The sequence below is a fragment of the Cryptotermes secundus genome, unplaced genomic scaffold (genome assembly GCF_002891405.2).
Source record: "Cryptotermes secundus unplaced genomic scaffold, Csec_1.0 scaffold209, whole genome shotgun sequence".
In the NCBI taxonomy this organism is placed as follows: domain Eukaryota; kingdom Metazoa; phylum Arthropoda; class Insecta; order Blattodea; family Kalotermitidae; genus Cryptotermes; species Cryptotermes secundus.
In genome coordinates, this window is record NW_019727789.1 from 1,122,610 (window position 1) to 1,150,442 (window position 27,833).

The 27,833-nt window shown below is 41.9% G+C and overlaps 1 protein-coding gene across 4 annotated transcripts in view; it reads right to left on the reverse strand.

The window, feature by feature from the left end:
* The window catches only part of LOC111864982, a 258,314-nt gene that overhangs the window by 166,857 nt on the left and 63,624 nt on the right, over positions 1–27,833 (reverse strand). For 3 of the 4 annotated variants that reach the window (XM_023852646.2, XM_023852642.2, XM_023852643.2), the window contains one exon: positions 8,658–8,706. The exons of the other annotated variant lie outside the window; for it this stretch is intronic. The gene's annotated coding sequence lies outside the window, so the exon portion shown is untranslated. The remainder of the gene's footprint in view (positions 1–8,657; positions 8,707–27,833) is intronic. 4 annotated transcript variants of the gene reach the window in all.

Sequence of the window (27,833 nt, forward strand, 5' to 3'; positions counted from 1 at the left end):
GGCTGCAGAATTCTGATTACGTGTATCCCCATGATACAGAAAAGAAACATGGTAACAACATGAAATATCTATGAATCATGAAGATAAGAGATTAATCATTTCGCTGGAATGTGTTGACTTCTATCTACTCAAGACTGAGTGCCTTCAAAGTACAAATACGGCGACCGAAAGAACATTAAACAGTATACGAAATTTGAGGTTAACACGGAGACGACTGGTATGTTCTGAGTTGTGGCGCCGTGTAGTCTGTCAAATCATTGACGTTTCGTTGGAGGTCGAGGCCTCCATCCTCAGGGTAGAGTAGAAGAGTGCAGTCTCCTAAACTTATGACGGAGGTAGTAAAAGTTTTAAGTTGCCTCTGTGCTTAATCATGAAGCACTAATCGATGAAGGCATGCGGAGAAGTAGAGGTCTAGATCCGCCTTTCTTTACCTCGGAACTAGACGTAGGTCCGTGGTCAGCTTCACGCTCCTACCGCTTTACGCACCGGGGAAAGAGACCCCGGTAGCCATTGTATAGGATGCTGGGTGGGCACCAGGATCGGTCTGGACGGTGTGGAGAAAAGAAAAATTTTTCACTGCCGAGGATCAAACCCGGACCTTCTCGGCCGTAGCCCGTCGATTTACCGACTGAGCTATTCAGACTCCGAAGATAGTACGTTCCCCAAAACATCGGTAACGAGCTACGAGACTATACGGCGACAGACGACAATAATACAAGTGACTGAAATTCAGAGTCCAGTAGGTCTTGAGCCTTCCGCCCATTATGTAACGTATGTTAGCTTCTCAATAAGATTCAACTGAATAACACAGGCCTACATATAACTGCAAGCAATGGAGAAATTCTTATTCAAGTAAACCTATCATCATCTACAGAGTTAAACTGCATTTGGTGCTTTACTTAAGTATTACACTAACAAAACAGTTTTAGGACTGCAAGTCCTTGTACAGTTTGAAACAAAAACGAACTCCGTGGCTTTAGTCCGCAAGTGAACTATACAGACCGAGTGACCGCAGCTTGTCGGCGAAGTTAGTGCCAGCTTTAGCAGATAGAGGGTGTCGCGTGGTCAGCGCAACGAAGCCCAAAGGCCGTTAATTTCGGTTTTCTAGACCGGAACCTCTGTTTCCTTGAAATAGCTCAATTATCCTCACAAGGCTAAGTTCCAGGCCCACTACTTTTCAGAAAATCTGACAGCGCCAGAAATTGAACCAGGGCCGTCTGGATCTGTCGCCAAGAACTCTGACCACTAGACCACAGAGGCGGTCCCTTGTACCGTTTGAAAAGCGTCATTAAATGAAACAAGAACGAATCATTAGATGATGTGGGTGACGATCATATACATGCATTTATCTCACAAGTACCTCAGTTCGCGTGAACAAATTTCCCTGCCTGGGCTCAAGGACAGAGGAGGAGGCAGGCGCGTTTGTCGTTGTTTTTGTTTTTGATATGTGCTTTGTTATGGACAGTGACAATGATGATGATGACGACGAAGACAAGCACAAGACAAATGTTGTCTAAACTGTGTGATGGGTAGAAGAGGAATGGAGCGTTAAGCGTGGGCCAATCGGAGCGTGAATATCGCGCACATAAAAAGTTGAGGCAACTGCGAACTTGAGGAGTAGAAACAAACTCCGTTGCAGTTAAGCGGGTTGAGGATCGGCCGGGGGTACCTGCTGCTCAAAAACACATTGTGGTAACAGGTCTCTCTATAGCAGACAAACAAATATTTCATTCATAGGTTTCGTGAGACAGGTGCTAAACTCATGGGATAAACGCCATACGAGGAAAATCTACACATATCTACGTGTGCTGTAGGCTCGTCTCCGAAATCACTGGACGGATTTTGCTGAAATTTGGTACGGGATGCCTAAAATACAAGGTATAGGGCGAGGGTACATCCGTTCGCTTCGTTTCTGTGTAAGCAGTTCTTTTACATGAAGCTGAAATCGAATTGTGTTGATTTTTTCAAGAAACACCTCGGTAATATCAACCATAGAGCTGAGTCCTACTTGAGAAGCAGCCAATTTCTCATCTACTCAAGAACGTCCCAACATTTCATGGAAACGGAAAATTCACTACTTTGTCCACAAGAACCTTCTACTGTTTTCTACCCTGGGCCAGATGGATGCAGTCCATAGCACCCTATCTTATTTTTCGAAAATTCGTTTTAATATTATCATCCCACCTACGTCTAGGTATTCCTAGTGGTATCTTTCCTTCCAACTTTCTCACAAATCCTGTATGTTCTCTTATTTTCCATGCGTGCTACATGCCCTATCAATCTCGCCATCCTTGACTTCATCATGGTCATTATATTTGGAGAAGAGCACAAGTTATGAATAGTTACTATAGGATTCTGACGATGGTGTATAACACACTGATATATTGGGTATTTGGACTTTATCCATCGTCCTGGTTTTTAAGATAAAAACACGACGTTTCGGAAACTGGATCTGTTTCCGTCCTCAGGTGAAGGAAAACACCTATTCTGTTGGGTCCGTTAGAAAGAGACCAGGTGTTTATAATCTTCATGTTTTGTGACATCGGTTTGTCCAGTGACTGAGGCTAGCTCTTTCTAACGGACCCAACAGAATAGGTGCTTTCCTTCACCTGAGGACGGAAACAGATCCAGTTTCCGAAACGTCGTGTTTTTATCTTAAAAACCAGGACGATGGATAAAGTCCAAATACCCAATATAACAAGTTATGAAGTTCCTCATTGTGTAGTTTTCTCTAACCTCCTGTAACTTCATCTCTCTTTGGTCCAAATATCCTCCTCAACACCCTGTTCTCAGACACCCTCAGTCTATGTTCCTCCCTTAATGTCAGAGAGCAAGTTTTACACCCATACAGAACCACAGGCAAAATTATATTTCTATGTATTTTAATTTTTACGTTTTTAGACCGCAGACGGGAAGACAAAATTGCATGAGCTGAATGGTAGCAAGCATTACCCGAGTTCAATCTTCTGATTATTACTTCATGAATCAAATTTTGATATTTTACTCCCATTACCCAAATATTTTAACTTCGTCACGTGACACAGGATATGACTAATTAACTACGTTTAGCCAAGTCCTTTCTGAGAAGATAATTGTATCTCAGATCGTCAAAGAGCTGGAAGAGCGTTACGGTAGCCGGTGTTCAATGTTATGATCATAGAAACAAGCCACTGGTTGCAAACCAGAGCCAGTCACACCGGATTAATTTTATATCCAAAGTATTAATATTGCTATTAGATTTGTGTGGCAGGCTGCATTCTCCAATTAGAGAATAACAAATTGTTTGGGATGTTAGGAGTGAAATGAGAGCCCGTTACATTTCTGTTAATTATGTTTCGCTAAAAATTACGACTTCTGCACAGGTCAGAGTTTAGAATCTTGAAAGAGCAGCTGCGAACTATCCCTGTTGCGTGTTTTTAATTCACTTGCGTGCAGCGGGCTTCAAAACTCGACGTAAGCCTATCCCATTCAACCAAGAAGAAGACTGTTTCTCTCATCAGAGAAGTGATTATAGGACGAAAGTGGTTAATCCCGAAAAATCTAACCATACTCATTTAATGAAAAGGTTCCATAATTTTGACTCATAAAGTTTTGCTTACGGAAATTTTGTCCCTCTACGGACCTACTACGAGGAAGAAGTTGTTGCATATCGTATCGTGTAAGTATTATACTGGTATAGACCTCACCCTGCTCCATGATGAAAAATTTTCCTCAGAAGCTGACAATCGCTCAGCTGGTTAGGTAATTCTCCCCTTTTTTTATGGAAATTGAAGAGTCTGCCAGCTGATCTATCGTGACCTAAAGCAATGAAATTTATCTGCGGTGACTTCTCTCTCTCCTCTCGCTCCCGCTGTGAAGCACAGGGCTGATTTTCAGTTTCAAGATAATTTCACAGATGGTAGGACTCCTTGGACGGGTGTCCAGCCCGTCACAAGGCCTCTATAACTAAACACAGGACAACACAAACACAGAATAAACACATACACACACGAAACATCAATGCCTTGAGTGGAATTCGAAAACACGGTCCCGGCTTCCGAGCGAGGGAAGAAAGTACGTGCCTTAGACCGCTCGGCTGCCGTGACCTAGGGAAATAAAATTCATCTATCGTGACCTACGGGAATGACATTCATCTATCTTGACTTAGACGAATGCAAATCATAAAATATCGCCCTATTTGTCCAAGATCTAGTTTGATATTATCCTCCTATATACTCTTATATCTTTCGACTGGTTTCTTCCTACAAGTTTCCCACTACAGTTATGCCAACTGTCTCATGCTTCCCTACAAGTTTCCCGACTACAGTTATGCCAACCGTGTCACGCTTCCCTACAAGTTTCCCACTACAGTTATGCCAACTGTCTCATGCTTCCCTACAAGTTTCCCGACTACAGTTATGCCAACCGTGTCACGCTTCCCTACAAGTTTCCCACTACAGTTATGCCAACTGTCTCATGCTTCCCTACAAGTTTCCCGACTACAGTTATGCCAACTGTCTCACGCTTACTGCACTCAGTAACTGAACTTTTCTGGCACATCTGCTTAATGCCACTGTTACACTCTTAGACAAAAATCAGTAAGGATGTTTCACAGAATAAGGAGGATAAACTTCCTACGTTCTAACAGCTGAACAACTCAGTTCGTACTGGCAAGTCATGTCCGTCCACACATTTCATCTCCTAAACTACTCGTAATAACCGAGTATCTGTCACGTTCGTTCTTCGATGTGGGAATTGAGGTTCTCACACCGGTGGTTATGAAGAGATCTCTCTTGTCGGATAAAACGCCATATAGTGCGTTGAATGTGAATCGACGTTTCAAAGTAATATACTCGTATCAAGTCAATCTTCAGGGTTGATGAATAAGATAAGCAAGGAGAATGAAGCAGACAGCAAAACATCGTTTGACTTTTGACGGGCTACAAAGCATTATTTCCCAAAATACAGAATTCTTTGTTTGTGGATGTTTCAACATGATCAACAACAGAACACAAGGAAGATAATGTCTGAGTCTGCAGTTTAGTATGTCCAGTGCAACTGCCTTTGCAACGATCGATATGTCTCCAATAAATAAACACCAGAAGACTTGAAATGTGCAAAATAACAGGAAGCTCGTCAAGAAAACACGTGAACTGCACTGAAATAGACAGTTATGCTCCGGTTTGGTATCATTTGAAGAGGAAGTAAATAACATCGCAATGAAATATATAAAAATATTCTTAATATACTCGTATTGCAACATGACACCTGAAAGCCTGAACCGGAGTAGGCGTTCATTGCTAGGCAACGACTCGGTAAACACGTTCCCGCTGCAACTAATAAAGAAGCAACAATCGAGGTGTTTTTGAGATATAACGATGAAAACGGTGTTTTCTGTTAGGTTTGACCCAAGGCTAAATAGCGAAGTTCCCAGGCCAGCTGAATAATAATTGAGAGAGTCCTTTGAGACGGCAATTGAAGATGATTGAGAAGAGATGGCGAGAAAGGAATTAGGCTGTGCAAAGAAAACTTTATGTGTGCTGCAGTTTCAGTGAGACTGGTATAAATCTGTTACCAGGAAACGGCTAGTGGAGACTGTACTAGACTGAGGACACTAGTCTGTGTGTGTCAGTGAATTGTAAAGTGTAGTTCTGAGAGGTGTATACAAGTTATCAATGAAGCCAATAAATAATCTATACCCAGTCTATAGCCACGCATCCCTATACGTGAAAATATTTCTATATTATATAACTCACTAGTAGGTATACACAGAAGTGTATTGTCAGCAAATCTATGATGTAAATTCAGATTTGGAATTAAATTGCACCATTAAAATTAATATAATTCACCACATGAATTATGTTTATAAATAGATCTTATGAGTCTGCGTACCTTGTTCCAGAGTGATATACAAGTACATATATATATCCGATGGGGCTCACGGTAGCGTAGTTGGTTGAGGCACTATGCTATAAGCTGGAATGTTGGGGGTTCGAATCCCGACGAGGTCACTGGGTCTTTCAATTAACCTAACACTTCCAGCAGGACTATGGCCCTGGGGTCGACTCAGCCTCTAACAGAAATGAGTACCAGGAATCCTTCTGGGGGGTAAAGGGCGGCCGGCGCGTAAGGTTGACAAATTCACCGCCATCTGTGAGTCGATTATCTAAAAAAAGTGGGAGTCTCGACGTCTCACAATCCTATGGGTCTTCGCGGCCTGTTTCAGGGATAACTTTACATTTTTCATCTATAGGGTGTAAATAAATATATGCTACAACGCTCTGTGGTAGATAGATGGGGTCAATCTGATCACATTTGCTAATACACCTGTGCCCGGAAACTCTCTGTTTACGTGCTAGAGCCTCTGAAATGTGAAGGAAGCTCTTACCTCTGTGGCTTACTGGTGACATTTGCCTAACATTTCCCCAAGAGACCTTACCCAAGCTGCTAGAAGTGGTGCCTTTGGAAGTCCGTCATGAAATGTGGTTCCAGCATGATGTCGCCCCAGCACCCTGTACTAATGTCATCAGTGAGTATTTGGATGAAACCTTTAGCAACAGATGCATTAGACGTGGAGGCCCAATAACTTGACCCCCTCGCTCCCCTGACTTGACTCGACTGGATTTCTTTCTCTGGGGGCACATGCAAAGCCCGGTGTACGAGACTCCCGTGGAGACACTACATGATCTTGTTGCAAGAATTTCAGTAGCAACTGGAACCATCCGAGAAATGCCGGAAATCTTTGAAACGGTTCAGCATAACATAGCCAGGCGGGGCAGAATATGCAATGAAGTAGGCGGCCGCCATTTTGATGCAACTTTCATAATGTAAAACAACGATAACATCCCCTTAAACTTATGCATCCTCTCGGAAACGTTGTGACCCTTAGTGCCAAAAGGAAGCGTTTCCGGACATGGGTGTATTAACAAAATATGATCAGATTGAACCCACCCACCTACTACAGAGCGTTGTAACATCTACTTATTTACATCCTCCTCGAGATTAACGACCGTGGGAATCTGTTTAGCTGACCACGCGACACCCTCTATCCACTGAAGTTGAGACTAACATCGCCGACAAGCGGCGGTAGTTCGGTCGGTATAGTTCACTTTCGGACTAAAGCCACGGAATTAGTATAGCCTATTACCGTCGCCGCGCGGTCTAAGGCATCGACCGTCTTCGTTCTCCCGAACACTGGGATTCCGAGCTCGAATCCCATTTGAGGCATGGATGTCTGTGCGTTTATACTGAATTTGTGTTGTTCTGTGCGGAGGTAACGGCCTTACGACGGGCCGATCCCCTGTCCAAGGAGTTCTACTGATTGTGCATAGGATTAAGAAACTGAAAAAAAACGGACAAGGGCCAAAGGGTTGTAGAGCCCTGCGCCATTAATATTGTTTACGAAATTAAATTAAGAGTACGATGATAGTGAGGGAGAATGAATGGCAAATATTTTTAAAAATAAGGGTGAATATTCGTTAAATGAGAAAAGTAACTTTTCTTCTAAACATACTCATTAAATCGGTGTAAAAGTTGAAATTCAATCCGGTAGCTACGGTCGTTTTCCCGGACAAAACCCTGTAAGAGAACGCACCTGAAATAGCATGTAAGTCTATAAATGCTCAGATTTAACATTCTCACTGCTAAGCCCTACTGAATATACATATTTTTGGCCTCCGTCACGTCAGTGTACAAAGTACAAATGTTTAATGAACGTCAGCGCCTATCAGCAGGCCAGCAGTTTCCTCATTTAGTCACGTTTCACTGAATTCCCAGAGACTGGCTGACAGACGAAAGTCCGACCGTCACTGTGTAGTGCTTAGCACTCCTGCCTCTGGTCCGGAAGTTCTAGGTTCTACTGTCACACGTAGGCGGACATGTTTCTACTGTTTTGCTTGATCTCTCGGGGATATTTCTGGGATTATTGTCTTAAAAATATCATGACTCCTCCTTTCCAAATCCCTTCCCGCTCATCAATCACAATCATATGATCGAGAAGTCTGTTGCAGCTCTCGATGTCTACCCTTTTGTTCGGGTGGTACACGGTTCGACTCTCAGTCAGGCTATTGATTATCCCAACGTTCGGGTCACAATAGGAAATTCCGAAATTCCACCTCTAATTGACCACAGTATCTACCAGTCAGTCAGTCAATATGTTCCTGTTGCTCCCAATTTGAGGATAGAGCATCCGTGAAAAGCTTCGTTTCACTTCAGTTTCTTAATTTTAGACAGTGCATAGCACTTCTTGGAAGGGAATCAGTCCGTCGCAAAGCTGCTAGCTAACATAAACAGAGAATAAACGCAGACATTCATACCTGGAAAGAGATTCGAACCCACCATCCCAGCGTTCGAGCGAGCGAAGGAAGTTCGTGCGTTAGACCGCGCGCCACTGTGATCAGCTATAGCCCTAACAGTGTAAGGTTAATATAATGCAGCACGTAAAATTGTTTTTACTAATAATAATTCTCTCAGTGTGCCAGCGAGGTTAGTTCTTAATATAAATTGAACTCTGAAATGTCAGTAGATTTCTGCTATGCTGTGTTAGGAGGATACATTTAGGGCAGTGCATTAGTCACGCAACTTGCAAATTGTAACTTCATGAACACGCACGGACGGCAACAATCCGCGTGCTTCCAGGTTCCACAAAATGACCATATTTAAATCTACATTTTACTTACCGCAGTGTCTTCAAAATGTGCGCACTTCTGTTACGGTTCTCTCTGAAGCCTGAAAAACAAAAAGAGGGCAATCAATCAGAATTTATATACATCAATAAACAAATTTTAGATCGTAAGTTTCTGTCGGTAATGCAACAAGCTAACCTGTTTAAGAGACACTAAAATATATTTACCACTCTTAAGGTGTGTGTTAAGAATTTTAAAATGTCATTAACTACCGTATTTACGCATGTATAGGCCGCGTGCGTGTATAGGCCGCAGCACAATTTTCAGACAGAAATTATAGAAAATATAATTTTCTTGGAATATTATTTCAGGAGTATTACACCCTGTATTACTAATTATGAATATAATTTTTTTTAAATGAAGTGTGATTTCGAATATTTCGAATATAAGCCGCACCCCAGTTTTCCTCTTGAATTTTTGGCAAAAAATGTGCGACTGCGACATGCGTAAATACGGTATATACGAGTACATTCAATCATTTTGCTATACGTTTCGGCTACATTTGGTCCATCATCAGCAAATTTTATTATTGGGGAGACCACTGAACTTTACACTTTGACTTCTGTGCCCTTAGGCACATCGTTGTTATTGTTTTTATTTATTGCTAGTGGGGTGGGACTAAGTCCCTTGTACTGCGGCCACTTCTGGCCTATTGTACCAGCCCCAGATGATAGGTGAGGGTGATTGTGGAGCAATTGGAGGAATGATGGTGGCCAAGGGAGACCGAAGTACTCGGAGAAAACCTGCCCCAGGGCCACTTTGTCCACCACAAATCCCACTTGACCAGACCCGGGATCGAACCCGGGCCGCCGCGGTGAGAAGCCAGCGACTAACCGCTTGAGCTATGGCGCGGCCCTCTGTGCCCTTAAGCACATCGTTGTTTTTGTTGTTAATTTCTTTCGTAGTATATTCCCATCTTAACTTTTGGCGGCTATTTCAGTCTTTTTCTAAGTCTTGTACTTTTGTTGTGTATGCTGTTCTGCAGTCTTCCCTTGTACTCAGGATGCTGAAATACAATATGTATAAAAGAAGTTTTGTAACTGCGAACGAAGTCTCTGAAATTGGGCATTTTTTGTTACCATAGCAACGAATTATCACAGGCACACTGCATGACCATACGAGTACATGTAGTAGACCACGAACGAGCCAGAGTTCTTTCTTTCTAATAAGGAATGGGTGTTTTTTGAATCAGATAACATTTCTGTAACAACATTTTCTATTTACCGTTGTTGCCAAAGGGCCATAATTGAATAAATTCTATCCGAATATGCCTACTCTTTATACGAAGAATATTCAACAAGAAAGTAAGGCAATCGTATAAGATGTACACATCAGTTACCTCAACAGTAGACACGTAGGAATATGACTTTAGACTGCGTTGGAAAATGTCTTGTAGCCTGTAGACCCGTTGCTAAGTAAAGACTTTGTAAACAACAGCTGTTGCTAGGTAACGGCCGCAACGGATTCCTAACACGCACCAATGAAGTAATTGACAAGCCGTGTTTTCCACGCGGTCAGTGCGAATGCTATATGACGCAATTTCAGAAGAGCTGTTAGGAGAGGTGTTTTCGGTGCGATTCGTGCTGAGATGTTGTAAGCAGGAAACGTAATTCTACACAATTCTACATAGCCCTTCCGAGAAGATACTATCACGTGATAGAGTGACTGTAGATAGGTTTTGGAATGGTAACTGGAGTTATTGAAAAATTACAGATAGTAACTACGGGTAACTATTATTGCCATCGCTAGTTCACACACTCCACAGTTCACTACAGCACGCACTAACTCTTCTCAGTCTGAAGTGTCTTCGTTTGTCGTTGTCTCGTAACGACTTCGAAGGCCATAGATCCCTCATTTTCCGTGTTCACGTCCATTCTGGCCGGCAACTATCTTACAGCTAACCAAATTCTAGAAGATAGTTGCCGGCCAGAATGGACGTGAACACGGAAATTGAGGGATCTATGGCCTTCGAAGCCGTTACGAGACAACGACAAACGAAGACACTTCAGACTGAGAAGAGTTAGTGCGTGCTGTAGTGAACTGTGGAGTGTGTGAACTAGCGATGGCAATAATAGTTACCCGTAGTTACTATTGTAATTTTTCAATAACTCCAGTTACCATTCCAAAACCTATCTACAGTCACTCTATCACGTGATAGTATCTTCTCGGAAGGGCTATGTAGAATTGTGTGTACACTTATTTCAATATTTCCCTCAAGACTTCAGAGAACTTCCCCAGTAGTATGGCTACATTTTTGCTTTATTAACGCAATATATGGGATAAATTCCAGACAATTCTTTTTGCAGTTCTTTAATTTGTGATGCGGTGCTCGAGAATTGGTTTTGAATCGTAACGAAATTACAGCCCATTTATGCATGAATCACATCGCCCTTTATCATAACAAGTCTCTAAATTTTATTAAATCCACGGAGATGAGCCCTTCTTGAGAAGCAGCAAATTGTGCAGCTACTCAAGAATTTCCCAGCATTTTATGAAACACGTCACGTGGTCGCTATCCACTGTTATGTGATGTCACCGCTTACGCGGAAGTATGTTTACTGAACAGTTACTTAGAAACGGGTTGCATAACCCCGTTGTTCCACCGCTGCTTGGCGCGGACGACATAGGAAACACAGCCGTATCTATTGTTGCGTGTTGGACCGTGTTTACGGAGCTGTTGCCTGGCAACGCGTTGATCAAATCTGTTGAAATATACTTAGTTTCTTTGCATTCATTCTAGACCAACTTCCTTACTAGCATCAATCTCTAAATTTCACTAGTTATTCTAACCAATTACATTCTCAGTTTCATATGCATTCTTTTTTTAACAAGGAACTGATTTCCCTTAAATCAGACAGCTTAAAAAAACTGGATTCTCTTATTAGCTTTTTGTTCGCTGTTGATGTCAACGGGTCATTCTCTGGTATATTTAATATTTGTATGTATCTCTGGTATATTTAATATTTGTACATATTTCAAAATTTGCAGTACACGTTTTATGTCAAGTCCATCTAATCCTTCCAAATTTGATACTCCTAATAATATTAGGCGAAGGACATAAATCATGAAACTGCTCATTACAAAATTTTCTAAATCCTACCAATCTCCTTTTATAGATCTAAATATTTTCCACCCCGTACAAGCAACATCGAGGCTACATAAATGAAATTCGTTTTCCAGCGTCTCTAAAAATATAAAAATAAAGAAAATGTTCGCATGTTTTGTGAAACCTGAGGAGACTGGAGATGGAAATACAATTTTACATACAAGGATCTGTGGACGAGGGAAAAAAGTGCCTGCCGGCAAAATGGTGCTCAATATGAAGTGGTTCTCTACACCAAATCCACGAATCTCTTTCTCTCCGTGAAGTAAAATTCCAAGTAAGCGGTAAGATCTGTAAAAGTGTATCATTGTGAAATGTTTCCTTTCTACAAAGGGATTTCTACTTTCTTTCCTTGTCGCTTTGAAGGGTTTCGATTCACTACCATCCTCATACGAATTCCCTTCCTTTATTAGGTAAGTCATTTCATCAATAAAATAAAATTCTCTCTGAAAATATAAACATTGTGGCATGTAAACCCGTTGCAGGGCAACGACACAGAAATAATCAACTATGCAAGTGCCCTTGCTAAATGACTCCGCAAACAAGCATGTTTATAAGGCAACAATTGCACTGCAATGGAGGAACAGTGTTTTATACGCTGTTCGTGCCGAGATATTATAAGTAGGACAAGTTAGGAGTTGCAGTTAGTAGAGAAAGTCGGTGAGTTACTGAGTCAGATAACTGTTCGTGTTCAGTCGCTGTGAGAAGCTGTTAGCTGAGGTCGGAGACAGTTCGGGAGCCCCGGGGAAGGGGAATGTCTGCTGCTGAAAGCCGCTACCAAGCAACAGTTAGCGAAGAATCTAACAGACTGAGAAGACTTAGTGTGTCTTACAGTGATTTATGAAGTGTGTAGAACAGTGAGAGCATAATAGTTACTTGTGGTTACGAATTGTAAGTGATCAACAAATCCGATTAAGATAAAGTTGTCCCTGTACTTAACTAAGTAAGCATTATGCCATGAAGGGGTATAGAGGAGTGGATGTATAGGCCCACATACTTGTATTCTTGACCCCGGCACTAGTTGGAGGTGAGTGGACAGCTTCGCGTCCCTGTCGCTTTACCCCCGTGGAAAGAGCCCAAGTGCCTATTGGACAGGGGGACGGGTGGGCCCCAACGCCGGTATGGAAGATATGGAGAAGAGAAAATTCTTAAACTACCGGAACTCGAGCTCCGACCCCTCGGTCGTCCAGCCCGTAGCCAGGGGGCACGCGGTAGCGTAGTTGGTTGAGGCACTATGCTACAAGCCGGAAAGTTGACGTGACACATCCGAAATAATGACGGAGCCTTTCACGCCCTCTCGCGAAGAGGGTTTCGGCTTTAGTCGTCATGACGTGAAATTCAAAATGGCAGTTCTTCGCTAGCAGTCTTTGTTTTATGCATGCACCTAGTTGATCGAAGTGAAGCTTGATAACGTATCTTTTTATCATATTTATAGCTTGGATGATGAGTTTCACTCCTCTTCCACCTCCTCGTTCCTCCCGACTCTTATAAAATATAATACAAAAGTTCTTGCATCGTAAATTTCGAGATTAATTTTGTCTTCTTATTACAGTCTTTGTGATGTACGCAATAAGTGTCCCATACGCAACCAGCCATCTTATTCGCTTCTGATTTCTGTTTCGTAATTCCACGGTGTTATACATTTTCCCATCGTTATATTATTACGCTTATTAAATTTTTCATTCGTTAAATTTCCAGGAAATTCCATGCCCGTGTTATTTCATGTGGCATAAAGTAAGCAAAGTTACATGAAATATTTAAAATTTTTATTAAGGGAGTTACTATTACTTTTTAAGAGCTAGTAGTAGTAGTAGTAGCAGCAGCAGTAGCAGTAGCAGTAGCAGTAGTAGTAGTAGTATTAGTAGTTACGAACATTTCTAACTGTGAGGTTTGTTGGTCACCTGCCCACTTCCCTTGCTGGAATACCACGCCTTGTTAGCTGTCCGTGGTGACTTAGGCATTGTTTTCCCACCTACTCTCCATGTGTGGAGACTGCTCTTTCCATTGTCAAACACACAATCAGCAATGCAGTGGTGACAACTGATAGTACTGTGACGTGTATGCCCATTGCTAGCCAACGATTCGGTAAACACATTCTAGAGGAAGCAAACGCGCATAATAATATGTCTATTGTTAGGCAAATAGAGCAATAAGTAAGCCTAAAATAATACGGGACAATAGAAAGTGCTGTTTTCTATGGGGTCCGCCCCAAGGCTATATAACAGAAGTTCCAAGGGAGCAGTTAGTAGTTGTCAGAAGTTCAGAGAGTTTAAGGATTCGTGACATAAAGATTATAAATGCATGTGTAATTATATATAGGCCTACAATTTTATCTTCACATTTTTCTTTGCATTATATACAACAAAAATATACTGATAAAAATGTGAAAAATTATAAAAAATATAATTTACAACATAGGCTCACTTGTCTATCACATACTTAAAAACGAATTAGTGCTCCAATGTATGTCTCAAAAATATGCTCATGAATTTTTTAAAATATCTCACGCATTTTCTTAAGGTAAGACGTAAAGGAAAACAGACAAATTTAAGCTCATTCGCATAATAACTTTGTTTTTATCATAAAAATGTTAACAAGAGAAACAATTGAAAAAAAATACATCAAAACGGCAGATAGAATTAAATCAGATGAATCATATAGTTTTATTGAAGAAAATGCAGTATGAAAATGTGTAAAAAAGTAAAGCTATCCCTGTAAGAGGCCTTGGAGGCCCATAGGGTAGTGAGAAGTAGAGGTTCCCAGATGGCGATAAGTTTGTCAGCCTTACGCGTCGGTCGCACTTACCCTGAGGAAGATTCCTTGTACTCATTTCTGTTAGAGACTGAGAAGACCCCAGGGCTGGAAGGTTTAAGTGAATTGAAAAAATCCACCTCATCGGCTATCCAACCCGCGGTCTTCCGGTTTACAGCATAGCGCCCCAATAAACTACGCTACCGCGTGCCCCTCGTGAAATTTGTAATGTTTTCTTATGGAAATGGTCCAGCCGAGGAACGATACGGAAATCAATGAGAAACATTATAATGCATACCTTCAGCTAGCTTACTGGCTTACTGTAGTTACGAATAAGTTTTGTAGTAGCAATTCTCATAAAAATAATTTAAATTTTTGTCATTTAATGATGACCTGTACTTTAATTTTAGTATTTTCAGTATTGAAAACCATGATTCACTTACGTAAATAGAACCGAGATATAAATTCACATTTCATAACCCACGTTTCAGACGGGATTAAATTCCAGATTGCGAAACAGTATTTCCAGATAAATGAACCTCCTTAATTGCATAGCATATTTCAGTCTTATGTTTAAATTAATTAAATATTGAATCGTTTGTCACATGTAAATCTTCTTTAACCAAAGCGTCCTCAATGGGTTTCCTCTTCTTAGCCAAGTTTCCTGCGATTTTATACGAGGCAATGGTAGCTGTTTATATACCGTCTCAACAGGCTTAAGGGACCCATACACGTAAGCGTCTGGCTCGCGAGTCCGATTCGGCTCGGGTTCCAATGAGCCAAATTCGTCCGTGTGTGGGTCGCAAAGTTGGGAGTCAGCTCATGCGTGTATGGTGAAATTAATCCGAGCCCGGCTCCCGAGTCAAGTTCGCCGAGCCCGACTAGGCAGGTGTATTGGCCCATTTACATTTAGAACATATTGCTTGACGCGATCGTAAATTAAGTTCCATGACGTTGTTTCTACATACATATTCCTTTGCTGTCGCGATGTTTGTTTATGCAGCCTTTATGCATAAGTAAAGGTAAAGTTATTCCTCTAAGAGGCCGTGAAGGCTCATAGGGTTGTGAGATGTCGAGGCTCCCACATTTCTCTAGACAGTCGGCTCACAGATGGTGGCAAGGGTAAGATTGTCAGCCTTACGCGGCGGCCGCCCTTTACCCCCAGTAAGATTCCTGGTTCTCATTTCTGTTAGAGGCTGAGTTGATCCCAGGGCCATATGCGGCTGGAAGGGTTAGGTAAATTGAAAAAAAATCCACCTCATCGGGGCTCGAATCCGGCTTTTAGCATAGTGCCTCAACTGACTACGCTACCGCGTGCCCCAGTCTTTATGCACCGTCATAAAATTTTGTTCTACATCTTATTTCTTTCTAACAGCTATACTGGCATTGCATATAAAACACATAAGCAATTGTTATTAGCGTGGCTGAAGAAAAACTTACTCTCTAATTTTCATTATGATCTAGATTCGTTTTCCTTACCACGGCACTGAGAAATAATTTTCTTAGAAAGACCATAAAAATATAGAAACCATTGTCTCTCACTTGAAAAAGACAAGACGGCCACACAAACATTCGCCTAGAAGCGTACAGGCATACTACGGATCAGGGCCACTCAGACTTTTGCTGCAAAAACTACAGTTGAAGGTGTGGGCCCCCGTTTTGGAAATCCTAAAATATTAAAGCTGAATATTGTTTCCTCAGCCAGGGGGCATGCTGTAGCATAGTTGGCTGAGGCACTATGTTACAAGCCGGAAGGTCGCGGGTTCGATTCCCGATGATGTAATTGGAATTTTCAATTTGTCTAATCCTTTCAGCCGCACTATGGCCCTGGGATCGACTTAGCTTTTAACAGAAATGAGTATCAGGAATCTTCCTGGGGGCTAAAGGGCAGCTGGCAGACGCGTAAGGCCAAAAACCTTGCCACCATCTGTGAGCCGACTGTCTAGAAAAATGTGGGAGCCTCGACGTCTCACATACCTACGGGTCTCCATAGCCTGTTACAAGGATATCTTTATCTATATTATATTCATCTTTATTGTTGTGTTTCTCTTTGAGCAGATCTTAATATATGTCCCATATTTTTGGGCAATAAAACACATTGTAAGAGAGACATTAAAAATATTATAAAGAAATCACAATTTGAAGGCTTTTTATCTCTTATTATTATTTATTTTTACACTACATATTTCGGCCTAAATGGCCGTCATCATCTCGTGTATAAGATTGTAAACGAAAACTGCTTCTCTACTGTTACAAAGATGCATTTTGCATTTTACGAGTAACGTAAAATGCTTATAAAATCTTTTATAAGTTATTTTTAGACCCGAGACACGTGTGCAAGCAAAAGTAACCACGATAAAAGATAACCTATAAAAGATTTTATAACCATTTTACATTACTCGTAAAATGCAAAATATAGCGTCGTAACAACAGAGTAGCAGTTTTCATCTACAATTTTATACACCTGATGATGGGCAGTTAGGCCGAAACATGTAATGTTAAATAAATAATAAGAAGAGACTAAGAGACTTCGAAGTGTGAATTCGATATATGGGCGGAGCTGGACAGAGACGGTGAAGTGAATGTCTAGAAGAGGAATGCACGGTACAACTGGATGCTTCAATGCAATATACACGTATTATGAAGAAACTTTTCTGGGGCCTGCTCATCTGAAAGTCATGAAGCAGAAACATCCCCGTGACAATATACGTCGACAAACGTCAGCAGGGCGTAATCTCGGCAAAGAACTGCCCCTAATATTAAGGATTTATGACAGGGTCGCTTGGGAATATGGAAGTGGTTGTAAGTTTTCTTTCACAGTTCGCCGGGAAGTAGGTGGAATTTCTTTGCTGCCTTATCGCCTATTATGTACCAGGATAGTGGAGAAGAGCACAAGTTATGGAGGAGACTGCGTTACGTGTTAAGCTATTCCATGCCTGTATAAGTCGTCAGAAAAAGGTAAAATTGTCCCTGTGCTTAACTAATTAAGCATATTTTCTTGACCTCGGTACTATTCGGAGGTGAGTGATCAGCTCACGCCCAGGCCAGTTTACCCCCGGGGAAAGAGCCACTGGTGTCTATTGAATATGAGGCTGGGTGGGCCCCAGAAACTGTCAGAAAGGCGTGGAGAGAAGAAATACCGGGATTCGAACTGCGATCCCTCGGCCGTACATCCCATAGCCAGTCGCTATACCGAGTGAAGTATTATATCCTTATTTCAAATGTCTCCGCAGACATGTTACCCACGAGCTAGAGGTTGTGTAGGCCTGAGATAATGGATCCATTAGTCTTATTTACAGTATGTACTATGTATATACGAGTATTTCTCGATATAAAGCTCGCGTATTCAGGGAACTGAGGCCATGACGATAGGAAATGTATGCAGAAACATGTGGCGGAACGGTTTATGTATTTTTGTAGAGTGGGGTACGTTAAAACAGGGCACTTAGGAGTAGTTTGCAGCGTAGAAGGAAGAAGAGACAGAGAAATGAAAGAAATTACATAATAAAAATCATTACAACTGTGCTCATCAGAAATATCATTAGGGAGCTCAAACAAAGGGGGCAAGAGACGGGCAGGACATGTTGCACGTATATCGGAGACTGAGGAAATGCCTACACTTATCTTAGAAGGAATCCTTGAAGGGAAAAGCCACTTGGAACACATATACGTATAAAAGTGGATAATATTAATATGGCTGTTAAAGCAATACAAGTATGAGACCGCCTCTGTGGACTAGTGGTCAGAGGGCTACAGATCCAGAGTTTCGGTTTCGATTCCCGGCGCTGCCAGATTTTCTAAGTAGTGGGTCTGGAAAGGGGTCCACTCAACCTCGTAAGTATATATTTGATGAACTATTTCAAGGAAATAGCTGATCTGGTCTAGAAAACCGAAATTAATGGCCGTGGGGATTGGTTGCGCTGACCACGCGACACCCTCTATCCGTTAAATTTGTCACTAACTTCGCCGACAAGCGGCGGTCGCTCGGTCGGTATAGTTCGCTTTCGGACTAAAACCACAGAGTTTGTTAAAGCAATATGCACATTCGTGCATGTAGCACGGATGGGGGAGACGAGGACTGCATATTGGATATTGGTGGGAAAGCCAGAAGGAAAGAGACCACTGAGAAGACCAAGGCGTAGGTGGGTGGACAGTATTAAAATAGATCTTAGAGAAATAGGATGGGATGGATTAGATTGATCTGGCTCAGGATAAGGACCAGTAGAGGACTCTTATGAAATTCTTGATAAGCTGCAGAATTTGCGGCTCCTCAAGGAGGGCTCAGCTCCATGAGTAAGTAAGTAAATATGATAAAAGATCGTGAAATGGACTTATCTGGCTCAGGATAGGAACAAATGGGGGTTCTTGTGAAATGTAATGAACCTTCGAGTACCATAATTTTTTTTTGGGGGGGGGGCGGATTAATTGACTGACTATGTGACTATTAGCTCTTCAAGTAAAACCCTGTTCCATAGAATTGGTTATTCAATCATAACCTGAAAAGACTACAGGGTCGCGTTATATTGCAGAGCTATTTAAAGCTGTTGCTGGTCACGGTAGCCGAGCGATCTAAGGCCTGAAATGTTTTCGGTTGCTCGGAAGCCGGGATTGTGGGTTTGAATCCCACAAAAGGCATGGATGTTTGGTGTGTGCATGCGTTTATACTGTGTGTGTGTGTTTAGGTAGAGGCCCTGCGACGATCTGATCAGCAGTCCAAGGAGTCCTACCGTCTGTAAAAATGACCAGTGAAACTGAGAAATCAGCCCTATGCTCCAAAGCGGGAGCGAGAGGGAAAGAATTAAAACTGTTATTACAATATATCTTAATATTTTGTTTAGTAGAGTTTTTCGATAAAACTGGGATATCTACATATCGGCCTAACTCTGCCTAATGAAAGATGCCACCTCAGTTTTTCTCTTTATAAATAACAAGCAGCGGAACTTCGTGCTGCCGGTTCATGTCGCAGTGCAAGCACGCAAACCGGCCCCCCTGGATGAGCGATGTCTCTACTAACCATCATCAATCTTGAGGAAGCCACATGCAGTGGTGAACCTTGTCCTTTTGTATTCTGCAATTAATTGTTTCGAATCTCAATGGAAGACCATTTACTGTCAGGGCTGCCGCTGCTCCCTCCTGCCCCTGTACCGCGTAGACTGGTACAGCTCGGCCGCCCTGAATGCGTATGAGGTTCACATCTCGGCTGAGCTAAAGGCTTTCTGACTAATTTTTTCTTTATTTCCCTCAGCCTAAACACGCTTAAAAAAGAACAAAGCCTTTAAATGTCAATATCACTTTCCTCTCTATCCTTACTTACCGTTCAAGGTCATGGTTCTACTTCATATGAACTTTACAGTTAAAATACCGATGTTAAATAATTTAAAAGCGAAATGTGTTCACTTGAGTCTCTATAGGTAATCCGTAATATGAAATTTATGTTATTTCTATGTTTATTTCAATACTGCATTATAAAGACGCATGGGGAAATGACATTAACTGGAAATGAGCTGTCAGCTTTACTTCATGGATGATGTACCCGCTTGGAAAAAGCCCGCGAAGAGAGGCTGGATGGACCCCAGGGCCAGGCTCTTTTTTTATTGCTAGTGGGGTGGGACTAAGTTCCTTGTATTGCGGCCACTTCTGGCATATTGTACCAGCCCCAAATGATAGGTGAGGGTGATTGTGGAGCAGGGGAAACCGAAGTACTCGGAGAAAAACTTCCCCAGCGCCACTTTGTCCACCACAAATCCCACTTGATCGAACCCGGACCGCCGCGGTGGGAAGCCATCGACTAACCCCTTGAGCTATGGCGCTGCCTACCTGGGCCAGGATTAGACGCGGAGTCGAAGCCAGTCTCTGTCGTGAATCATTTCCTTTACAGTAGCTTACCATTCAATGAACACGATCGTCCTGGTGCAGAATTTTGTGCTACTAAATTTAATAACCCAGCATTTAGCTCTAATTTCTGCCGATCAGAGTGGTTGGGCTGTCTGAGGCATGAACCGTCTTAGTCTGCTCTATCACTGGTATCGTAGGTTCGAATCCCATTTGAGGTACGGTTGTGTTTGCGTTTATTCTCTGTGTGTGTTGTTCTGTGTGTAGGTAGAGGCCTTGCGACGGCCTAATCCCCAGCCCAAGGAATCCTACCGACTGTGTAAAGGATTAAGTAAGTGAAAAAAAGGGGGCCAAGGTCCGCAAGGGCTGTAGAACCGTAGATAGACCTTACATACATACATACATACATACATACATACATACATACATACATACATACATACATACATACATGCATACATACATGCATACATACATGCATGCATGCATGCATGCATGCATACATGCATACATGCATACATGCATACATGCATACATGCATACATGCATACATGCATACATACATACATACATACATACATACATACATACATACATACATACATACATACATACATACATAGCTCTAACCTTTGTACCCTGTAGTTTATTGGTATTGTAATGATATTGAAATGACCCTCGTCACAACGTATATGAATGCACATATCACTCACTCATGGAGCTGAGCTAATTATGCAGCCACTCAAGAACTTCCCAACATTTTATGGAACCCGAAGGTTCATTACCGTGTTCACAAGAGCCCTCCACCTGTCCCTATCCTGAACCAGATCAATCTAATCCATAGCTTCCCATCTATGCCTCTAAGATCCATTTTAATATTGTCCACCCAATTAGGTCTTGGTCTTCTTAGCGTAATATGTATATAATAATAATTATTGTTATTATTATTATTATTATTTCTAGGCAACCAGGATAGTGCAGTCGGTATAGCGACTGGCTACGAGCTGGAAGACCGAGGGGTCGGAGTTCGAGTCCCTATAGGGTCAAGAATTTTCTCTTCTCCACGTCTTCCATACAGGCTTTGGGGCCCTCTCAGCCTCCTATCCAATGTGTATAGGGGCCTCTATCCCCAGGGCTAAAGTGGCAGAGGCGTGAATCTGACCACTCACCTCCAACTAGTGCCGAGTTCAAGGAAAACTGGATCTACACATCCACTCCCCCAAAAGTCTTCATAGCGTAGTGCTTAATTGGTTAAGCACAGGGACAACGTTACCTTTTTTACCATACATTTCTGTAATTTTTTGTCATTTTCAAACGGTGCATATTATGAAGAACCTTGTCATTAAACTGTCATAGCCGTATCTCCTTACAGGTTAACTTACAGAGATGGGTGCACTTCAGTTTGGTTTGTGATGAGTATTAGAGTCGTGTGTTATCAGTATTTTCCATGTTGCTATGCTGTTTAATCACACTTATCTACAAGCATTGTTCCATTTTACAGTTTTACGAATTCTCCATATACGTAATATGCATACCCCACATAACGCCGTTTCGTTACAACGCTCTGTATTCTAGTACAGATACAAAAGGACGCAACTGTTGTGACGCGACGACATGAAGTGAGGGCTACAGTGACAATGAGTAATGAAGACTGCATAAATAAGAGCAATGGTTACGGTGCACTGAAGAAAACCGACATTTTTAGGGCAGAGCTGAAGTTAAAACAGGTGTTCTCGACATACTGTTAACAACCTGCTATAAAGAGATACTTGTGGAGCAAAGATTCGAGACAGTCTGCTTTTGAAACCGTCTTCAAGATGAAAGCTGACAATTACTTGGAAATGGAGCCACAACCGATCCCATCTTCCACAAGGAAATTTTAATTAAATTAATAATTCTAACTGAATCTGGCCATTTCATTGAATGCACATATTAAACAAATAAAGATCTTAGACGAGCATTTCCATTAAGTGCGATATTAAAGTTGCACTGCATAAAGCTCTCCCTTCCAGGAACGAACTGTCAGCTTCAAATGCGGCACGACTGTAAGGCAAAGTTGTCCATGAGATTGATTAATTAATTAAGCAATATATCGTGAAGGCATGGGGGAGTGACGATATAGTTCCACCATTCTTGACCTCGGCACCAAATGGACACAAGTAGTCAGATTCACGCCCCAGCCGCTTTATTCCCAGGGAACCACTCCTCGGTACCCATTGGGTAGATGGGGGGGGGTGACCCCAGAGCCGGTCCATACGCTTCAAAGATAAACCTTGCTCTTGCCAACCAGTTCTTAGGCCGTTGCTATACCGACTGCGCTGTTCTAACTGTACTTAGTTGTTTTCTTCTTCTTCCTCTTCTTCTCCCTTTCGTATCAGGCACACTTGCCTGCTTTCCATCAGAATTATTCTGAAGCTACTGACTTTATAGACAGGAGCACCCCTTAGAGGGGGGATCAGCCCATCCCAAGGCCACTACCTACACATGACAACAGAAACACAGATGAAACGCCGACAAATATCCATGCCTCAAGCGGGATTCGAATCCACGATCCCAGCTTTTGAGCGGGTGAAGACATATCATGCCTTAGACCGTGCGGCTACTGTGATCGGCTTACATTTAGTGAAATGTTAATCATTCATGGTGAAGAGCTACCCAGAATATTAGCAATGAGGTTGTAACAAATATTAGTATATTTCATATTTTATTCCCAAGAGCAAAGCGGCTAGGATGTGAAGCTGACCATTCACGTCCATCGTGGAGCTACATCTCCACGCCCCACATGTCTTCATGGCATTAATACTTAATTAAGTATTGGGATAACTTTAGTTTTACATTCATGTTCCGTAAATATTGCTGTACCGAAATGGATGCATCTCAGCAAGATAACCTACAAGAAAATCTTCTATGGTATGTACCATCTGAAGATGANTTAATAATAAATGTTATTAACGGCCTCCTGGCTACTGCTTGACTTACTCTTCGTTACTGAAAATGAAAGTTATGTATTCCTCCGAAACGTCAGAAAACTTCTCCTTGACTACGACTCAAAAGAAAGGCAATGTTGTCCCTGTGTTTAACTAATTAAGCACTACGCCATGAAGCTGTATGGGGGAGCGGATAAATAGATCCACATTATTTTGACCTCGGCACTAGCCGAATGTAGGTGATCAGCTTCATGCACCGGCCGCTTTACTCCAGGGGAAAGAGCCCCTGGTACCCATCGTATAGGAGGTTGGGTGAACCCCAGAACCGGTCTGGAAGACGTAGAGAAATAGATTCTTGACCCCACCGGGACTCGTACTCCGACCCCTCGGTCGTCCAGCCAGTAGCTAGTCGCTATACCGACTGCGCTAACCCGGCTCTTCTCAGAAGAAGGTCCTCTTATAGTTTTGTTTGTTTTATATCGTTACATCTTTTGGCAGCATAAGATAGGATGAGGGATTCTGAACTGGGTCGTAGAATACATATTCCGAATTAATGTTCTCTTTTCTTATACTGTTTTCAGGAGTGATAAAATGCGATAACCTTAAGCCCTAGTCTACCTATAATATTAATGGATTTCTCATAAACTGAGTAACTACCGCGCGTGCGTAATGAATTCCATTCGTAAAACTCCCCCAAATATATCAAACGTTACAGTCACGTGGTTTACATTCCTGCTCGGTATTATCCATGCTTCTGGTTCCGACGCCATCTATTCTGACTGAATATTATTAGTTCTCCATGCTACTCCCAAGTAAGTGCTTGGGTAAGATCTTAAAATAGACAACGACCAATTTGATTTGTCTCATTCTGGTCCGTCACACTATTAATTACAGATTGGATAATGTTCAGTCCAGTGTGACATACAAGTTTAAAACACTTCAGTCCTTATTCACCTTACATGTTTCGATTCAAAAGAATCATCCTCAGAGGCGCACCGCTACGATCAGGAAACACTGTTATAGAAAATATTAAAAATATGCACTTAAGCTATGAATAATGCTCACTATATAAATTTTGTTATTATCACGGTTGTCTTAGGCACTCAAAATAGCCCTTCTTGAAGTGTAGATTTACGTACGATGATGTTTCTTTTAAATGTATTTCCTGGTTATTCTGACTGGGATTTTCCACTGCACGCGATATGATGCTCACTTTTCCATACAGTGGCCTCCCAAGGCATTTAAAATGGTATTAAAACTTCATGTAAAAATTAGTTATGTTAAAATATCGTGAGCCAACACTGGGTCATGTTGTTTTCCTCCTGATGGTGGGAGATGTCGTTTATTTTTCTTGATTTTATGTTCTTATTATTAGTCGTGTAGTTTACATGCGCGCTGTGTCGTTTGTACTATCACTTCCATCCGCATTCCAGCATCCCACTGATCGCCGCTTTATATTTCAAACCATGGCCCATATATAATAGGAGCCTGGATAGTGTAGTCGGTATTGCGACTACGGAGTTCGAGTCCCTGTAAGGTCAAGAATTATCACTTCTCCCATCGTCCAGACCATCTCATGGGTCCCCAATGGGTACCAGGGGCTCTTTCCCGGTGGTAAAACGGTCGGGGCGTGAAGCTGACTACTCATCTACAACTAGAGTTAAAGTCAAGAAAAATATTGATTTATACATCCACTCCGCCGGTCACGGTAGCCGAGCGGTCTAAGGCATGCACTGTCTTCGCTCGCTCGGAAGCCGGGATCGTGGGTTCGAATCCCACTCAGGGCATGGATGTTTGTGTGCGTTTTTCTGTGTTTGTGTACAGGTAGAGGCTTTGCGACGAGCTGATCACCCGCCAAAGGAGTCCTACCGAATGTCTAAGATCTAGTAAAAAAAAAACCGAAGTGAAACGGAGAGTTTCGTGGAGGTAGACCTAGGCCCAAATGAGGACTGTAGCGCCAATGAAAAAAAAATACATCCACTCCCCCATACATCTTCATTGCGTAGTATTTAATTAGTTAAGCACAGGGATTTTACCTTTTGCCCTATATAATACATAGGCCTATAAGGAATGTTAAAAGACGGTTACAGGTTCTAAGAGGGTATATCACTCAAGTAAGCTAAAAAGTTATAGTCTACATGTGTCCAGAAATGAATGCCTTCTGAGATATAGGGAGATTAACATTTGATTGGACACTAGGGTAACGTTGCAGTACGCATTAAGAGAACGTAAGTCACGTACGTTGGTTTTCCAGTCTCGATAGACTCAGTAGATGTACAACTAAAGAAAAAGCAAAGAGACTTGGTGTTGCTATAATCACTGGTTTTGGATTTCGCTCCGTGGTTTAGCAATGGTATCGTGGCTCGGGAAACGTCAGATAAACATTTCATGCATGGTAACTAATGGAAATTCTCGGTAAGGAAGTCGCCTCTACACAGAATATTGCCAACAAAGCAAAATCTCTTGCCACAAATTATTCACCGAACTCTACCAGCATCTGAACGAATTTGTGTACTTTGCTCCAAGGGCGTCGGGTTTCGGAAGTTCTCGGCCATTCAGAACTCCCGGTACGGACGTTCAAGTTCCGAGAAGAACTGAAGATCCCGGAACCAGTGTGGGAGAATTCAAATTGCTTAAGTTATGGGCGTTTCTCTTGTCTGGAGAATTATCAATGAATAATTACTTTACCCATATCAGATCCAGTGAGTTCAAGCCCTTACTCTTCCTAATCATCGTGCAATGTTGGTATCTGTTGTAATCACACAGTTTATAGTTAAAATCCTCTTTACTGATGAGGTGGGATTCACGAGAGACGGCATTCTGAAGCTTCACAATATCCACGTCTGGGTGAATGACAATCCTCACAACACCGTAGCATCAAGATATTAACACTGATTATCCATCACTGTCTGGTAGGGCATCTTAAGTGATCAGTTCTTGGGACCAGTTGCCTTATCTAACAGACTGAGTGGTGCAGTGAACTATCGTTTCTTAGTGAACGGTTTAGCAGTGCTCTTGCAACAATTTCCTCTTCATCAACAACAAATGTGGTTCATGGGTGATGGGGCAACACGTTATTTCTTCCGCACTGTCACACAGCCCCAGGACCAGACTTTCGGAAAACAGTGAATAGGTCCGGAGGCCCTGTCAATTGTCCTGCATGAACCTCTGAACTTAATTAATTTTAACTATAACAGCAACTGGAAGTTTAATTTTAATTTTAACTTAATATATCTGCAGTAGTAGTGCGCCAACTTACGCTGTAAACCTGATGATGGTTAAACGGTAGTCGAAATATGACGTTTAATTAACTCATTAATTTGACTTACAATGTGTGGTAATGATGATGTGATTAGCAAATAATTGTAACAGTTGAACAATGTAATTGTTGTGTTGCTTAAGGTTATATTATTATATACAACTTATAATAATGTGACCCCTGCAATACGCCAAACAAGGTGCAATGGAAGCTTCTTGTTGTGATCGCTTCGGGATACAGATTAATTATTACCAATAAACGAAGCAACAAGAATGCAGCTCTTAGCGTTGTTTACTGATGCATAGCGGAAATGTAGATATAAAAGCGTGGAAGTGAACAGAAAGAGGCTTCAAAACTAAGAAATATAAAATATTTTGTCGATTCGTGGATATTTCTTCGAGACAGTCATAAATAAAAATGAGACTGTCGTAATTTTTCTGGAAATTCATACACACAATTAAAACCAACAAAGAAAATAGTAAAATATACAAAATGTTCCGGGAAAAACCTAATTGCTTACTATTCTTTCACTAGCTCAGTTACTCAAGAATTTTCATATGGAACCAGAAAGTTCATTCCCGTGTTCACAAGAGACCTCCACTGGTCCCTATCTTGAGTCATATCAATCAAGTTCATACCATCCAAATCTATACCTCTAAGATCCACGTATTTAGGGGAGACTGTACACGGGGTCTGGATTGAATGAATTGGATTTATTGACCGCTTGTGTATACAAATCGGAATTACATTTTTACAGATCACCGACACAAGCAAAGTCGTGACTGCAGTCTATTATAATCTTCATTAACTGTTTCACGGCAACAGATTTAACTGAAACAGTGGAGATTCTTCAGCTTTCCTCACACAGGTCCACTTATCACAGCTGACGATGCAGAGCTCTTGTCAACTGACAACTGAACTGCGTCCCAGGCTGGCGGCCATTTCACACCAACCTCCTAGTCTTCTCTTCAAAGGCTGACTTTCAGCTGACAACGGAACTGCTTCCCTCACCAACCAGCTACTTCACGTCACTTCACTAGACTGAACTGCTTCCCTCACCAACCAGCTAATTCACGTCACTTCACTAGACTGAACTACTTCCCTCACCAACCAGCTACTTCACGTCACTTCACTAGACTGAACTGCTTCCCTCACCAACCAGCTACTTCACGTCACTTCACTAGACTGAACTGCTGACAACGGACCAAGAACAACAAACTCGTTTCAACTGTGTTGCTTACATTTCGGCACAGACCACACAAAAGAACGCAGTTCTTCTATTGTTGCGTTGATGTCCT